This window comes from Thermobia domestica, chromosome 15, assembly GCF_964235325.1.
Source record: "Thermobia domestica chromosome 15, izTheDome1.hap1.1, whole genome shotgun sequence".
Lineage (NCBI taxonomy): Eukaryota > Metazoa > Arthropoda > Insecta > Zygentoma > Lepismatidae > Thermobia > Thermobia domestica.
In genome coordinates, this window is record NC_137468.1 from 107,500,689 (window position 1) to 107,520,017 (window position 19,329).

Consider the following 19,329-nt stretch of genomic DNA (forward strand, 5'->3'; position numbering starts at 1 on the left):
AATTATTTTTTCCATAAAGTTCCAGAAGAGGTAGTCTGCTAGTGAGGATTTATTTCGAATGATTTGCTCGAAAACCATTAACGAGTTACAATTCAGAAATAAATATTTCATTGAAAATCTTACAACGCAGCATAAGCTATCTTTCCAGAAAAATGGAACGTCCCATATAAATGCTGCTGAAGATCTGTTAAATTACAACTAATCAACCGTGGGAGACCCGCCTTCGATTACCGGTGGGAGCTCAGGAGCTTCGGATTCTACGTTAAGCTATAGGTCCACGTCTTATGTAGCCTCGCTGCTGAAAGAGACGTTAAACTCAAAATCAAATCAAATCAATCAATCGATCGATCGAAGGATGGAGAAGGGGTAGTTCAACTAGTGGTTTGAATTAAAGTCTGCAAAGCACCTACAACATTTTGTTCATTTTTAATTGCTAATTTTACAGTATAAAGTGCTCAACAGTGTTTTGTATGCTTTGATGTTCATTTCAATTTTCCAATGAGGGGAATCTGCGGGAAACACTGTTTAGGTCATAATACTGGATCTTTCGGTTCTTTGAATTTCTAACATATTCGTTAAACGTTTACGTTTAAGTTATGTATGTGCTGCTAACACCACATTCATATGCCCTTTCATGATCAAGTGACTATCGAGCGTGGTACCAGGTTTGAATTCTGGTGAATGTACTTGATTCAGATACAGCCCGAGTAGTATTCGGATACCACTGTGAATAATAGATCCTGTAACATCGCTACTGAAACGAAATAATCCAATCAACTAGCTACATTCTTGACCTGTAAGAGAATTTGATCTAACACCTGCTGTAAACATATAAAAGGAAATAGTCTTGGTAATGCTAATATTCTCTTGGCGTTAATATATATAGCATCATCGTGTATATAAACCAGAACACAATTTCTGATAAATTAAAATACCTTTTGTTTCCAGGGACAAACTGAGACATGAAGTTTGGTTGGTTAGATTGAAGATACACCGAGGTATGAAGATACAGATTAAGTGCATCCCGAACCACATGAACCCCCACCCTGAATCGAATCCATTCTCCTGCACCAAAGGCGCGTATACTCATCATATACCAAGAGGGAGCTCGAGACAAGAGAGATTATTAGCACTGATGTGGCATTGAACTTGAACTAACGAAAATGAGGTGAGTATTTCTAATATAATACTTCGAATTCATAATAAATTTATTGTTCATCTTTTTCTTTCGCAAGTAATTCATATTTTTTCTAATAAAGAACTGAGAAACATTAACTCAAGGTTTTATTGATATTTTCCGTCATACATTAAGAAATTAAAACTCGCTTCAAATTGCTTAAAAAACGACAAAAAAATTATTGTGTGAACATAACTAGTTAAGTTTTTTGAGGTATTTTTTACGGCTAAAAATAATAGTCATGAAATATAGTTTACAGAAACTTAATGAGGCAATAGAATCATATTTTGTTTAGAACAATGCGGTGCGTATGTATCAATGGATTTGTGTGCGAAGTGGGTGGATGAGTGTGTCATTTGTATTTCGAAACTTCTTTACTGCGGATTGGCAAACAACCAAATAGAAGGAACGAAGGGAATGAGTTTCACTTCTTTAGGACGACCCACAAGGGACCAATCGAAACAAATTGATCTTCACGATTTTTCCTAGCGACAGCTCCAAGTGGAAGCTTCTTCTAAGGAGATAAGAAGCTCATAAAGCAAAAGAGAAAGAGAGAGAAGTGCCTAAATAATAAAGCCATTGGCAATAACCCCTTAACTTCATATCCAAAAAAATCGTCTTCTGGTTAAGTTGAAAGAACTTTTCTTCCGGTGGAAATGTTGAAATTCAACGAGAATCACTTGAACCTGAAGGAATGAAATATTCGCTAACATTTCATTGTACGGACCTTATAACTTAAAAAAAAATCAAATATATACGTGGCACAAAATGTGGCAACAAAGCCCTCCCCTTTCGCCATTATATGCTCACATTTCACAATCACTCATTCATAAGAATAAGAATGGGCTTCCTTCCAAGGAATTCTCTCCTCTAAGCCTACATTAAGACTTAAAATGAATATAAAGGTATACCCATGCGCAGAAAATTTTGCACATCTACTGTAGTTCACGATTTTTCGTATTTATTACATTCTTCCTTCTTCCTGTGGCTAAAGTTTAATGACGATTAGTAATTGGAGATAATAGGAAACATTTCCTGTACAAAAATGTGCCCAAAAAGTATTGAAAAGTAATAAAACTGCAAGCGAAAGCAAAATTAACCTCGATTGAGTCTATTCTAGCAATCGTGCTTGCGAGGGATTTTAGTAGTAGCGAAGGAAAATTCACAAATTTCCAGTAAAGTAGCTGGGTAAGGAACAGAAGAGAGTGAGAGAAGGGAATAATAATAATAATAATAATAGTAATTAATAATAATAATAATAATAATAATAATAATAATAATAATAATAATAATAATAATAATAATAATAATAATAATAATAATAATAATATTCTACAAGTTATGCCATTGATATTTGTGTTTGGAATGTATGATCAGTTCACGATTTTCAATATTCAAAGGAGATTTAACATGAATATGATTTGTAGACTGAATAGAGAGGGAGAGAGAAAAAATACGACTACATTGTTTAATTTTAGAAAGAGTACAAGCACAATTCCTAAGAAAGAAGTCAATATTGCAAAATTTTACAATGTAACTGTAGAGTACAATACAAAGTTACATAAATTAAAGTGAAATGAGGATCCACTTAATAAAATAAGCCTACCTCAAAAGTGTGTCTTCAAATCACATCAATAATTTAGGTAGAAATATCAGTCACGTGAATACCTTTCAAAAGCTACTCTTCACAGTGAGGCCCTGTGAGAATAGGAGTCGTGGCTGATGACCCCTTAAATCCGAGCCTGCCAAATAGTATCGATGCTGACGCTCCCATTAAATACAACAAAACCAATAGGTGGCTTAGTAGTAGAGCTTATTTCTAATGTGAGGAGTCCCTGGTTTGACCCAAGATCAAAAACAATTGTGGTAAAGAACATCTTGTTCATGCGGTTTTTTGAAATTTCCTCATTTCCTTCCACCCATTATTAATTATTCTTTATCTGGACATTGTATCTGTTTCCTTTAATCACCTAAGCACAAACACGTAGCGTTAAAAATATTTATTTTATTATTTTGTATACAGAAAGCAGACATTACTTAAATAAAAATAGCTTTGATCCTTCATGAGCTACACGTAAATTCTGCCAGTCCATGAAATATTTTCCAGAAGAAAACTTGCCTAAGGCAAGGTAATCCGTTTATATATTATATATTATATTATATTATATTATATATATATAAATACTGAGTTAAACAAAATCAGCGACTGGTCTACGGCTCATGGGTTAAAATTAAATACAACAAAATCGCAATGCATCTTAATTGGCTCCCCTAGAATTTTCTCTTCTATTAATATCTATCAGCTCCCAAACATAAAATTGTCCAATACTGTTATTCCATTCTCTACAACTGTCAAAAATTTGGGAGTCATACTAAATCAAAATCTCTCCTGGTCAGATCAAATAAATGGAGTTTGTAAGAGAGCATTTGGTGCCCTGCATACGTTAAATCGACTAAGAAATTTCTTACCAATACCTCTGAAGATCAAACTTGTCAAGGTACTGGTGTTTCCACATCTTGACTATTGCGACTCAGTCTATTCTGATTTAACAGAAAATCAATCAAAGCGCTTGCAAATAGTCCAAAATGCCTGTATTAGATTTATTTTCAATATAATTTACAGGGAACATCTCACATCTTTTTATAAAAGACTATCATGGCTGACGTTAGTTGGAAGGAGAAATTTACATAATCTTACCCTATTGTACAAAATACTTACTACGTCAGAACCATCGTACCTAGCCTGTAGATTTTTATATTTATCAGACTTTCATACTAGAAGCACAAGATCTCAAGATAATTTCTTGCTCTCCATACCCAGTCACAATTCTGATTTGTACTCAAAATCCTTCACAGTAAGTACTACACGCCTCTGGAACAGTTTACCTCAATTAATACACAACGTTTCCACAGTTGCCAAATTTAAAAAAAAAATCTGTAAATTCCCTTCTCTTAAGTAAAGATAAGGATACTGGTAGCACATGAGACATCTTCGTTTTACCAGATTATTAATAATCCACATATGAACACACAACCAATAGGTACCGGTAACCTATGTTAATTTGTACTGTTTATATATTCATACTTCTAGTACCGCTATATGCAATATGCAATTTAGGTTTGTCTATGTTATTTTGTTTCCTCTATTGTATATTATTTTCAATTTTTGTTTTTGAAGTGTTTAACTATTTTTTTTTTACTTAAGTAGTATATTCTTTTTTGTATGTGGTTCAATACTTTTCTTTTGTAATTGTTAGTATTTTCTATATATTGGTGTTTTTTTTAAAAAAAAAGAATGTATGCACGTGGTTAAGTGCTCGGAGAAGGCTGCGGAGCCTTAACTTCGCCACGTAAAAGAAGTCATAAATAAATAAATAAACAAAATAATTTACCTATGTTTAAAAACCAATGGGGACATAGTCTCCTTACTTTTATTCGAGTCATGAGTTTACCTAGTTTACTATATAAGTCCAATTATTCATCTTGTAAAACATCCTAATAGCTTTGGCTATGTCAGCAATCTCAGTAGGAGTAGCAAAGAAGGTAAAATTTTGCAAAGTTTTAGATAACACGAGCAATCACTAATAAAAGAACGCGTAATCATTTCCAACACTTGAAAATTGAATATATTTTAATACTGCTATGAAATATCTGCGCTAAGAGAGTTTCTTGTGTAAATGCTGAAACAAGTAAGTAGAATTAGTCCATCCCTAAAGAGTTGATGTGTGACAGCGAAATTTTGAGATTCAAATTCAGATTTTTTTTTATCAGAAAATAATAGCCTGTGATAAATCTCATTACACTTGAAAAAAACAGCCTTCCTTTAATACTTTTGAAGATACATTTCACACAAGTGCTGTTAGAAAGAAAACAATAAGACTTGCCAGTATGATATAAATGTGCTTCCTGTAATATATTTTACCAAACTAAAGGATCAATGATTTTGAAAGTTATACTTATTGGGTGGATGTGAGTGAAACCCCGATTTTATATCTGATGAGAAATAAGTCTCTAAAATGCAACTATTAGGTAAACTGAGGTCAAAAGTATTATCACAGTGGCGTATTTAGGGGGGCTTCCGGGCTTACCCAAACGGAAATCTTACTTACTATAGTAAAGTATATGAAATATCTTGCAGAATTTTCACATTTTCAGGCAACTCCCCCGAAAGTTAGAAAAGCCCCCCTCGAAACAAAATTGTAAATACGCCACTGCATGTTCAGAAAATAGGCAGAGATGCCCCGTCTCACAGAGGACACTGTATTGTTGATTACGGCCGTATAAAAGTGTACTATGGAAAACATATAGTGATTTTCCTTTGCAAGTGGATTTTCCTTTACAAGTTCAAAATAGGACATTCTGCACATTTTTCTACAGGAAAACTCAAGAGTTGATTTGGCCAAGAATAGTGAACAAATGCGTCATACACCGTTAGTTTGTAAAATTTTTGTTAAATTTTGTGTCTGTGACAGAACGTTAAGAGCTAGGTCCACAGTCACTGACCAACAGCATTTTATGATAAACTCCTGAGAAGTCTGTGAAGTTAGCCTACCCAAATTAGCTCACAACTTTTATCTACATGAGCCATTAGTTCCTTGTTAGTTCCTATTAGTTCTACTAAAGTTACGTTAGTTCCGCGATTTTATATAAATTAGAGCATAAACAAAAATATGTGGGTAGGCTAACTTCACATGTGAAGTTGACGTACCCAACAAGCGTTTTCAGATTGTTCGACATCAATCGTTAGTTTCTCGTTAGTTCACGTTAGTTTTTACTAAAGTTCTGTTAGTTCCTCGATTTTATACAAATTAAAGCATATATAAAAATGTGTGGGTAGGTTAACTTCACATGTGAAGTTGGTGTCTACTACAAGCTTTCCACATTTCTGAATCGTTAGTTCTTACAAACGTTTCGTTAGTTCCACGATTTTTAACAAATTAAAGAATGAATAAAAATGTGTGTGTAGGCTAACGCCAGATGTGAAGTTGGCGTACCCAACAAGCTTTCCCACATTTTTCGACATCAATCGTTAGTTCCTCGTTAGTTCACGTTAGTTTTTACTAAAGTTCTGTTAGTTCTTCGATTTTATACAAATTAAAGCATATATAAAAATGTGTGGGTAGGTTAACTTCACATGTGAAGTTGGTGTCCACTACAAGCTTTTCCACATTTTTCGACATGAATCGTTAGTTCACCGTTAGTTCCCGTTAGTTCTTACTAAAGTTCCGTTAGTTTCGCGATTTTATACAAATTGGAGCATAAATATAATTTATGGATAGGTTAACTTCACATGTGAAGTTTGGGTCAACAAGTTTAGTGTGATGCAATTTTAACAACTTGTTATTGCATACCTACCGTCTATTTTGTGCAAATTTGAGATTTTTCACTTGTGTCCTTCCTGAGATATTTGATGGTGACAATACATCATTTTCGAAAATTAGCAATGTTTTTAAAAATAAAAAAAACAAAAAAAAAAAAAAACAAGTATATATTTCTGAGATCTGAAAATTGCTTGGGATGTTGTCTATTATATAGTTTCTATGTAGACAAAAAAATTGAAGGTGAGTCTAATTTATTTCATTTCAAATTGTACATTCCAAAATGGCTATTTCTAGGTTTCTTATCTCAATGTTCAGAGCTTTTTTTTTTCGAAACGTTGTAAAGTACGCCTCAAATTGCACAGAACACAGAATGTTGTCCATTTCATTATCTTTCATATAGTTTTAGTTTGAACTCGTTATCTTTAAAACTTAAATAGTTACAGCGTTTAACAGAATCCTCTGAAAAGTGCAAAATACGCGCAGCGGTTCTACTTACAAAATGGCCACTACGATAAAACCTGCGCTGCTAAAATATAAATGAATACCTGTTTTCAACTCCCTGAATGTGGTACAAACTTAGGTAAAGAATAAATAAAAAAAACTAAATTTAGACATCAACCATCATTGGTCGATTTCACTTGGATTGCTCGAGTGTGATGAGTAGCAACTGATGAGTTTATATGTATTAACTGATGAGTATAGTAACTACGAAAGTGATTACGTAAGAACAATAATTTTACACTATGAAATTTACTTACATCTCACAGTCTAAGGTCATTAGTGACAAGTTTTCTTATCATAATCTGATTGGGTGACCACATTTAAATCTTGTTTAAATTTTTCAAAAGTTTTTGGAAAGGACCCTACTTCTACTTCCTAACTTCCAATTTTAATATATTTGGTGCATGGGTCCCTGGTTTGATGCCAACTTTGAGGAACCTCAGGCCCCAGATAAGCCTGAGTTGTATTCCATACCCCGAGATTCCACGGTTGTCAACTGTGAATCAGAACAATTCCACTAACTTACAAAATCCGGCACCCCTGCAAAAAGATATTTCTGAGAATTCGTTTTTTGGTCGTGTTTCTCATATAAAATTTAAACATGCGCTTCACTGTTATTGTGGGTTTTATATTTAGAGTGATGTATCTACATCCCATGAAAGAGCGTGGACAACTATACTCAAATACAAACCATATAACGTGATAAAGACTCAAGAAAAGAGGATAAAATAAGTCAAAGCCCTCCAAAATTTACATTTTTGGCAATTTTTACCCATGAAAGGGAGTGAGATAAACCAACCAAACTTAGAGGTACATAACCTATAGTATCATAACAAAATTTTAGTTTTGGCAATTACAAAATTTAAGAAGTGGTTCTATGCACCCTTCCCGAAATTTAGGGGGTCGGCCACAGTATCCATTTTCAAAATTGAGAGGGAGTGGTCCCGTGCACCTTTAGGCCATTGACCTTAAGTCAAGAACCATGGTTCATGATTTGTATAATATTTCTGAAATTTTACACATTGAGACACAAAGAGAAAAGGGGAGAATATAGTATCAATAAACAACAACTTAAAAATGCACGAAATTAAGAGATAATATCAAATATACAACCATTAACAGAATTAACTCTGTAACTCGTTTTCTCCATTCATTTTCCTTCCTTTACTTTCAGGATTACATCATCACTGATTTTCTCCACAGGAGATTATCTTTCATTTAGCAGCATCCAATTGGAGCTCATCCTTGTAAATGAAACATTTTAAAAAGTGTAAACAGCGAAGGTGGGAATCAAACCCGGGCCGCCAGATTAGAAAACTACAACTAAAACCACTAATCTAAAGCGTTACTTCTTTCGGCTCGCCTAAATAAAGAGCTTTTTCTGTTCGCTCAAAACAATAGCTTGTTAATAGTCAGATTGATTGGCAAAACACAGAAATATGTAATTGACTCGGAGGACATTATATCACTGTATTCACTAAATTATCAACATTACAGATTTTTTAAAAACAAAATACAAAACTCCTTTATTTTGAATCAAATACGGTGCATCTATTATACTCATAAACAAACTAAAGACAAATCAGTTGTTGCGTAGTAATCGTGGTTAAGTGGTCAAGGCGCTCGACCAGTAATCTGAAGGTAGTCGAATTAAATCGGATCCACGGACGACCAGTGCATTTTTTTCTACTTTAGAATTTTTGATGGCGATTAATCGGCGATGATACACGTTTTATTTTCTTCTGATATTTGAATACTCGGATGTTTCAATACTTGAACTATCAAATCTTCAGGAATAAAAATAGTAATAATAATAAACTAATAATTATTATTATTATCTCATAGAAGATTAAAAGTTAGGAGCTTATTGTCGCTCCGGGCATAACATTACAACCAGGAATGTAACATTTGGCAAGAATATTTCGGTTTTGTTCAGTGTTGCTCACGAGAAGAGGAATTTCTCATCTCGTTTCTGATACAAAACAAACAAAATTAAGACGAGTGTTAACATTTTACATTGAAGACGAGACAAGGCTAACTCAAATTATCGTCTTGCTTTGGAAAAGGAAATCGAGACGAGAAGAAAAGTATCGTAAACATTTCTGTTTTTATCTCGATTTTCGAAATAGTGTATGTCCATTCCTTAAGTAAAAATTGCTTTGTAGACTGAATTTTATGCACTATTTTGTTACTTTGTATTTCGGAGCTCATTGAATTTATTATGCTGTGTGTAGGTATTTTTGTAGCAAAGCTTTTATAATTACTTCTGCATATCCTAAAAGTCAGTTTATTATATGCTTTACTGTTCAGTGATATTATTATTTTTATTACAGTTATCTTTTTCAAAACGTACAGTAGAACACTTTCTATATGAAACTTCAGTGGAACGCTTCGGTTTAAAATTTTGGTAGTTGTAGAGGTGTGTCCTGGAGGTCTAAACACCCTCCCGAAATCCCGATTTATCTGTAATTTTTGCCTAATTTTTGCGCAACTTTAAAAATTTCATATTATTATTATTACTGAAAATTTAAGACCTCAGTATTACGTCATATTGCAATGTAAATAAGCGTACTGAAGTTGATAGGAAAAGAAAAAGAAACGATAAGAGATAGTGGTAGTGAAAGGATAAGAGCGACTAGCGTCCGAAAGGAAGTGAGAGGGGAGAAAGAAGGTGTCAGCTCCTGGACAACATTAATATCGAAACTTCGGATGCCTAAACAGAAATCAAGTAGTATTACTCTTCACCACGATACATAGTAACACGCTTTCTTTGGCTAAAAGACTTTGGATTATGTATGCGTTATATTGATATTTTAACAATTTATACATAGCAATATAACAAAGAATAGTTCCTATTTAAAAATTTTGGTTGAACGGATATATGGAACATGTTGGAAATGGCGAACGAAAATATTATTATTTCTAGCAGAAGGAGTAATAGTGGAAGATATTCGGAATAATTGCTCGGAAACAATATCGTTTCAGACACATTTATGACTCATACTAGGCCCTAAGCATGACCTTTAGGGGTCGTGTTCATGAATTGTTTCCTAAACCCGTTACGTTTTCCACCACAGTACGAATCAGTGTTGCAGACTGACATGTGACGTCAGTTTGCTAGTATTTCGTCTGTGAAGAAAGCCATCTCCACTCTAACTTGTAAGACCGAAAGAAATTGAGCATTTTTAATTTTATTACATATTAGAAGTATGAATATTGTAGTTCATAAAAACCACTTACCGCATCGAACCCGGGACACCTAAATTACGAAACGAAGGCTCACGCTACTACGCCAAGACTTCTCTATTAATTAAGTCAAAAAACACTAATTTATGAATCAAATTGTACACGTCTACGATAACGTCGAAACACTGATTTCTGTCATGGTAAAATACTAGAGTCGAGAGACTTCAAACTTAAATTAAAACAGAAAAATAGACATATAGTGCCTCAGACCACTTTCTTTTCTGATTCACCAAAAGTATCTCCGTATCTTGCTATTATTGAAATTACAAATATCAATATCCAAAAATGTTTGAAGTTCTTTTTTCACTTACAAGGAGAGAGCATACTTTGGTAAATTAACATCGGGGCCATTTTTTGCAAGGTGATTGTTACATTTAAAGTGTTCATATTACAAACTGGGAGAACGCAATGGCCTAATTTAGCATAGAAAAAGCTTCTTAAAGTTTTCGACTCGCAGCATTTGTCGTACGTTGCACAAATTTATTAAGTGACGGCGTGGCAGAGTCAGAAGCATTTGTGACTCACGTTTCAAGGGTTACAGGTTTGATTCCCGCTGGTGTCGACTTTTTTGTTTTTTGGTTCAATCAATAAAGTAGCCACTTGTAGCTACAAGTAAAATGTTAATTCTCCATATGTTTATAATTAATTAAAACGATAGAAATATTCAAATCCGTTGTAAAATCTTTCAATATTTTATGGTAACTGGCAACAAAATATAATTTATTTTGTAAATATACTGATATCATGAGTTATATTATGGTTATCACAGTCGTTGTGTAAAAAATGTTCTTATACTTCGTGTCTACATCTGTTGAAAGTGTGTGTATTACAAGCACTGGCACAAATAGCACGGGGGATGAAGGGGGCATGTCCCCTCCAGTCTTGGAACTGATGTATTATGCCCCCGATAATCCGATTTGTAATGTGTTTTTTTGGGGAGAAATGTGATGAATTGTTTCCGATTGCCACAAAGGAAAATGAGATGAAATTGATATTCCCCAGAATAAACCTCAAATCTGCCCGCCTCACAATGTTGAAGACAGCTCTGCTCCTCTGATCCTTACAGTATTGTTTTTCAACATCATAAATATTTTGAACATCGCTTTAAAAAAAATATGGGAACTGTCTTACCCGCCCCCGCAATATTATTGGCAAATTTTCGCCGCTTAATAGAAGTGGAATAAGGGATAATCTCCTTTGGTTATAGTAACATCCAGTATTACCAAAGAGAATTTCCTTCTCATCCCCCTTATAATTTTCACACTGTCACGAAGCGTCAAGAATATTTTTTACACAACGACTGTGGTAACTATAATATAACTCGTGATATCAATATATTTACGAAATAGATTACATGGGGACAACGGGGAAACACGAATTGCCTTATTTTACATATACAATATCTACACACAATTTCAATAGCTTCGATCCACTCCTTCCCGTACTTTTACGATAATATTTACTTTTTGCGGAAGAGGCCTTGGTTCCAACATTGTTTCTCCGCACAAGCTAAAAACACATGTTTGCTTATTTTTTGCGTATTGTCCCAACAAAATCTTCGTTGCAATCCTCCTTTTCTTTAGGCACTTCTGACGTATACTTATTAGCACTTTAGATAATTCGTAAATAAAGGTTTTGATTTTTTTTTTCAGAAAAATACGAATCACATATTGCCTCATTTTATGTATACAATATTTGTGCACAATTACATTCACTTCAGTCCACTACTTCTTACCTTTACGCTTTCAACTTTCACACTTTTAGGTAGGAGTTTTTGCACTCTAAAACAGAAAATGAAAAAAATATTCGTTTCCTTTTTGCGTATTGTCCCTACACAAAGTTTCGTTGCAACTCTTCATGACCTTCAGGCACTTCTGACATACTGTTATTAGCAATCTTGATATTTCATGATCAAAGGCTTTCCGGAATCCTTGCCCACCCTACTTTTTTTTCCAGAAAAATATGAAATACATATTCTCTCATTACGGGTCTAAATATCTGTGCACAATTTCGTTCGCTTCGGTCCACGTTTTGATTTTCGGGCGTCAAATTTCAAAATTTTGAATGGGGGCTTTTGTCCACTAAAACCATTTTTTCGACAAAAAATAAAAACCACTCATTCTTTTATTTTTTGCGTATTGTCCCTACAGAAAGTTTCGTTACAACTCAACATGTATTTTAGGCACTTCTGACATACTGTTATTAGCACTTTTGATATTTCGTGATCTTTGCGTTTAATGTCCCACAATTATGCCTGTTAGGTTAAGGGAGACCATGATTAAAGCAAGTGAATTATAATGGGGAATTAGTGGAAGGAGAAAATGGGAGGAAATTGGAGTGTCCCGAGAAAACCTAGGAGCACTATGTTGTCCACTATAAGCTTACTTGCCTTGGGAACGAACCAAGTACCCCACCCTCAGATCAGAGTTGGAGTGGGTCGGTGGGTCAGTGGGTCGAGTTTTCTGAGTGAATCAGTGGGTCGAGGGTCAACAGCATGTGACCCACTGCGATACACCACCCACCATGACCCACTGCGATACACCGACCCACTCTACTTACTGCATTGTAGACAGTATCTTCTGAACAGTATAGTTTTATTTCACACTCGACTCTAGCCATAGGAACCAAATACACTTTTCTGATTGGTTGCATTTTGCGATTGTCCAAACCTTCTAGAGTATGTATTGTATATTATAGTAATAGAAGAAAATTGTCACTTTGTTGGAATTAAAGAAGAAAAAATTGAAGCAGCAGCTGAGGTTAAATTAATATCATGGCAGTCAAGCTGGAACAAAACGAGCCTGTGGGGCTTCTTACCCGTTGTTACTACTACTACTATTACTACATATACTATGGATTCGTGTAGCAAAACTGCAAGCGTAACGTAAGTAAATAACTGTTTTGAGTATTATTTATCATATTTTAATGGAAATCATGTTATGGAAACTTAATAAAAATAAAATATAAAAATTAAAAAAGGTTTTCTGAGGCGGGTTTGAACCGACGCCAAAAGTAATTATAATTACTAACCAGTTGTGCTAGCAGTCTCGCCCACGAAGACCGACAGCAGTAGGTAGTTCATTTCTGCTATATTTACGGCAGCTGGAGAGAAACAGATAACTTCAACTAACCAGAACCGCGTATTTAGCTCCTACTGCTAGGGTCGAGCGTCGTTAAAAAATATGCTTCTGAACACCGGTGAATTTGTCTACGTTTTACTTTCAAGGCCTCCATTACCCTTCCTTTTTCATTTGTTTCTGTTTACTTACCTGAGATGAGTATCTCTAACAAGGAGAAGACAGAATTTGGTAAGTAAACTTCGGGGCCACTTTTTGCGAAGTGGTAGTGCACATTTAAAGAGTTAATATTACAAACTGGGAGAGCGCAATGGCTAAAAAGAACGGAGAAAAACCGTCTTAAAGATTTTTACTCGCCGCATATATCGTACGACGCGCGAATTTCCCAAGTGACGGTGTGGCAGAGTGAGCAAAATCTGTAACTTACGTGTAAAGTGTCCCGGGTTTGATTCCTGTTCGAGTAATACATTTTTTTGCTTCAACCAATAAAGTAGGCATTTGTAACTATAAGTAAAACATTAATTTACCGTATGTTTATAATGAATAAAACAATAGAAATTTTCAAATCACTTGTAAAATCTTTCAATGTTTCATGTTCTATCCGTATATTATTTGATACGCCGATATGTATAGTCATTTGAAGTAAGTAAACTTGTTTCAGTTAATTATTAGATTATTTAAGTTCCCCGACTGTTATCGTCTCATCGGCGCCTCTGGTGTCCGTATATATTTTTTTCTGGTACTGTGCTGTGTACTGTGAGTGCAAGTATGCAAAGACTCCCTTTTGCCATTTCGTCAACCAGCGTTACTCTCACTCCTGCACAAAAACACACTTTACAATTTGTGCTTTTAACAGGTGGGGCAACTTCATGCTGCTGTTCTAGCTACTTTACCAGGCGTAATTAATCTTGTAGCGGGCATTAGTTGGTTTGTCTATCTCACGGACTTTGTACCTCAAAAATTTCTGTGGTTCGCTGTATACGCCTATGACTGCGGCCATCCAAGAAGAATCATTCCTATGTCTTATATTTGGCTTAACAACGCAACGAAGTTCTAGTAGAGAAACTTTCAGGTATTATATGTCAATATTCGAGACAAGAGAGAAACTATCGAGATTGAACTTAGTCTCGTATCGGCTTCGTTTGGAATCACAAGTGTATGTCTCGATTTCAGTCTCGTCTCGAGCAATTCTCAACATGATGAGTCTCGATCTCGTCTCGATCGCGATACGATCCCTACTCCTCACTACTTATTACATTTTTTAAATAATTTTATTTTACTATGGGAATCAATGTTGAAACAGGAAATCGAAGACTTCCGCCGCTTCCGTTTTGAATAGAGCAAAGACTAAAGTGAAACCTATGCTTGGAAAATTGAAGCCATATTAAAAGTATATTTCTTGCCCGCTTACCATGTGTGCTCTGTGGCCAGTATTAAAACCTGAAATGATAGGAGATTTCAGTATCTTCCGAATGTAATACAGAAATAAAGACACGGGATGGAATCTATTGATGCATTACCCCATATTTATAAAAAATAACTTTCTTTTCGCTATTTCCAACGCTTCCCACTTGTTTAATGGCTAGGGTGCACATGTTTGCTGTACGGGATCCCGAGTTCTGGCAACGGTGGGAGAAAATTGAATTTTGAACGCATTACATTAGTTTAGATTCCACCTTAAACTATAGATTTACGTCTCGTAATGCCCCTGTGCTGAAAAGGGACACTATGCTCTAACTAACCATACCAAAACTAGCTACGTATCACTATTTTTCTCGTTACGGCGATTAGTGTTGAACCGGAAATTGTTGATCTTACCATTTCTGTGGTATAATGGAAGGTATTAAAACAACAAATTAATACGCTAACGTGAAGAGGTTAGCTGACATTGAGGTCCATGGTAGCTTCCCAATTTGCGGCAATTGGCCTGGCAATAACGGCAGAATAGATGATTATGAAGATTTTTACAATGTAAGTATGCATTGCGTGTAAAGATGTGAACACTGGAAGGACAGAATTTTGTACAAAGAGAAAGAAACATCTTGATCCACACATTTGTAGCTCCAGTAATGCTGACCGTAGGATGGAGAATGTATTCATCTGTGCTTGCAAGAACTAAATTTCGATCATAAATTCAGATATTCAGTTGTGTTGGCAGAATTTCATCAAGGGGGACGGGTTCAAGCTTCAAAGTTCCTATCATTTCAAAATTTTTGTGTACATTTTTTAATATAATAAATGTTTATTTTTTCATAATATCTAGTTCAAGGGTGTTTAACTGCGGAAACCTCTCCTTTGCGTACGCCACTGCAGGCGCCCATATGCGAACTGAACTCAATTTAATTCAGTGTTCTGACTTAAATATTAAATACAACAAAAATGATGAGCTCATTATATAAAGGTAACGAAGAAAGTTCTGTCTCTTTTTCACCCACTACCTTCGAACATTGATATGTCACCTACGACGTACCTAAAGATCACAAATCGTCCCCATCAGCATTGACGATTTTCTGCCAACGTTCTGGAAGGCCATAGATTCCATCGCGGTAGAATTTAATGGGTCGTCAAGCGAAGAAGATATCCTGTGCATTTTGCACCTCTACTAGGAATTTGAACTAGCGTCCTCTATGGTGGTTGCCCAAGGTATGGAACAGATGATAGTCGGACGGTGTAATGTCCGGGGAGTATGGCGGATTCAATAGTGTTTCCATCCAAGGCGCAGAATGGTGTCCCGGGTCATCTTAGCCACGTGGGTCTTAACGTTGTCTTGTAACAGGGGAACCCCTTTGCGATTCAGAAGTGCTGGATCAAGAGTTTTGAGTTTTACTTGAACACGGCTCAACTGCTGACAGTACATAGTTACATTGATGCTCTGACCAGATGGTAGCAATTCCTGATGCACGATGCCGCGAGCAGTCCACCAGACACACAGAAAGACTTTCTTCTGGTGCAGTGCTGGTTTCGGCTGTTTTGGAACCGGTTCATGGGATGCTAACCAATGATGATGGCGCCATGGAACTTCGTACAGGACCCACTTCTCATCACATGTCAACACCCTATCCAGAAATGACTCCGTCCTCAGACGAGACACCAAAGAAACACAGGTGTCTGCTCGCGTTGCCTTCTGGCCAGGAGTCAAATCATGTCAGACCTATCGATCCAACTTGTACTGCTTCCCAAGTTGATGAAGATGCTGCCAAATGGTTTCTCCACTCACACTGAATTGTAGTCCCAGTTCCTTACTGTTCGCCTTAATTGCTGCCTAAAGATTTTTATTTTGTACGTATGTTAGTCTTTCAGCGCCTTCCTTAAACTTGTTAAACCACCGCTGCACTGTCCACGTATTCACGACACCCTCACCAAAGGTCTGGCATATCTTCCGCTCCGCTGCAGCGGCGTTTGACCCCAGTTTGAACTCGTACAGCATACACGCTCTTATGACACTTTATGGAGGTCCCATGTTCACTCTGTCCTTACGCAAGTTCACAGTGTATCTGAACTGCCACAACCAGGTATTAACAACTGATCACCTTATCTCTATTGGCATTCAACTCTCGGTGTGAGGGCCAATTGAATACAGACTTTCACAAAAAGCGACAGAACTTTCTTGGTTACCTGTATAGCATTAACAAGAACAAACTTTGTCGAATATAGTTTATTTCTATGGGCTATAAGATGAGTTTTAATTAAAACAAAAAAAAATTACTTAACTACACCGTATACTTACTACAAAAATAAATAGGAAAAAGTGGTTAAAATATTGTTGACATAAATATATATAATGGGGAATACAATATACTAGTAATTGTAAATGGAAAAGAAAAGAGGGCGCGGAAATAGGCAACTGAAGTAAATTATTAAACGTTATATATATATATATATATATATATATATATATATATATATATATATATATATATATATATATATAATCCTAGGCAAAAAGAATGGCAAGGCATTGTAGTGGAGCGGCACACGAATGGCACATTCATACAGAGTGAGCATAAGTCTTAGTCACATTTTCTTTGACAAATTCACTTACGTGACACCCTGTATATGTTCTATAATTTTGTGAGACAAAATCTATCAGATACATCGAAACAAACAAAAAAAAAAAAAAAACTAAAATTCACTTGAAAGCAAAAATGAAAGAAAAATGGTAAGTATTTGTTTAGTAGCCAACAATGTTACGAGACATGAAAACTGAAAGAATATTATCATACATTACTATACCGAACTTCTTTCTGCTGCTGTATGAAAACGATTGTAAAGTGGTGTAAAGTACTACTCAGTGCTGACAAATGAACAAGGAAAAGCTATTTTAGGTCATGTTGTAATTGAAAAGAATTTTGGCGTTTCATCCATATTTTACTTGAGTTCAAATCTCTGTCGTTTGGTATTTTAAAAGAATATATTTTAGTTGAATAAATTAATGACAATTATTTGTAATCTTTTAATAGTTTACAACAAGAAAACTGTATTTGAAGAAGTTATCAATCATGTTTCCATAGTAGCAAAATGAAAGTTATGGTATATCTTTAAAAGTATGTTTGTGTTAAAAAGAATAATTAGTAAACAACCACACGAAAATAATGGTGATACATATTGGAATGTAAGTGTTTTCCTCTTGGAGATATTTTATACTGAACATATTGATGTCTAATGGAGTGATTATGAAGAAACTCGTATTTTACATATAGTTTGCATGCTTCGTTATTGCTGTTGAAAGCCTCCCCTTTAGTGAGCGCAGGACGTCCCTGAGATGACCGATTTGGACTAACTCTGGGAAACGGGGCGCCAGACCGGATCCGGAAACAAACTTGATGCTCTGGTGGACGGATCGATCAACGCTCTGACAGACGTAAGTAAGGATGGCGTGAGGTGGGAGTGGTGCCAAGGGGGCTCCACCTCTAACCAAAAAAGAAACAGCTTACAGCACATCCAATTCCAACACACAACCCTAAAGCTGACTTAAAAGCTAGCGTTTCGTTTCCCGGGTGCTTAAATTCTTCCTCTGTGCCTATGGCTGTTGCAGAGTTTTACTCTACATAAACCACTGGATGGAAGAAAAAAGCAGTGCGATAATAGGGCGATGAGTGAAATGCCTGTACAAACAGTATATTTGCAGACTATCTTGAGACGCAAATGGTTCGAAATGGAATTCTCTACTCCTGGTTTGTCACAAGTTGTCCGTTATTTTTTATTTATTTATTTATTTATTTATTTTTGTAACAAGGGAGAAATACAATAAAGACAACTTCCTAAAGTTTGTAGAAGAGAAAACTTTTCTTTACGAAGTACACATATCTTGGAAAATGAAATAAATTGATTCAACGGTATCGGAAGTCATGTTAAAAATAAAACAAAAATTCTGAATTGAGTTTACTTAAAAAAATATTCATGATTATTTAAAGAAAAGTGGAATTTTAAAATAGTTATATTAAAAACAGGTATTTTGCAATAAAATGCAAGCGATAACTTTATACAGAGTGAACCAAAAAATCTCCCATATTTTAAAGACTAATATAGCAAAAAGTATTTAAGATAGAAACTTTTTTATTCAAAAATATAAGTTGGTATTGATAACAGTTTGTAATTACTTTGTTCTGATATGAATTACTCTGTTTTCTTCTGTGTTAAAATGACACATCAATTGACAATACAGTTATTGTCAATAATACCCAATAACCCCCCCCCCCACTTCTTTATCTACTGTAGCCGCTGTCAGTAGAAGGGCGAGAAGAGTAGTTTTCCCTTGCGCTCATCTCTCTCCTAGTGTTTTCAGTCGTCATTATGTTTTGTCTGGAGTTCATCGCGCGTATGAAGTCGAAATGTTTTTCAAAAGCAGCAATTCTGTGATTACTATGCAAAGAGTTTCTCGCTAAAGTTTGCTATTTCACAAAAAATTAACTTTTAATGGATCGAGAATTTCCGAACAACGGGCTCAGCAAAGAAAAAAAAATCTAAAAGTGTTCGTATGTCTGAGAATATTGAGCAATTACAAAGT

General features: G+C 35.3%; 1 protein-coding gene and 1 long non-coding RNA gene across 2 annotated transcripts in view; one reads left to right on the top strand and one right to left on the bottom strand.

The window, feature by feature from the left end:
• Actbeta (inhibin subunit beta) overlaps nt 1-19,329 on the bottom strand; it is a 434,828-nt gene that overhangs the window by 68,463 nt on the left and 347,036 nt on the right. The gene's annotated exons all lie outside the window — the stretch shown is intronic.
• LOC145671193 (uncharacterized) overlaps nt 955-19,329 on the top strand; it is a 461,575-nt gene continuing 443,200 nt past the window's right edge. Inside the window, exon 1 of the long non-coding RNA XR_014128467.1 lies at nt 955-1,168. This is a non-coding gene — a long non-coding RNA (uncharacterized LOC145671193). The remainder of the gene's footprint in view (nt 1,169-19,329) is intronic.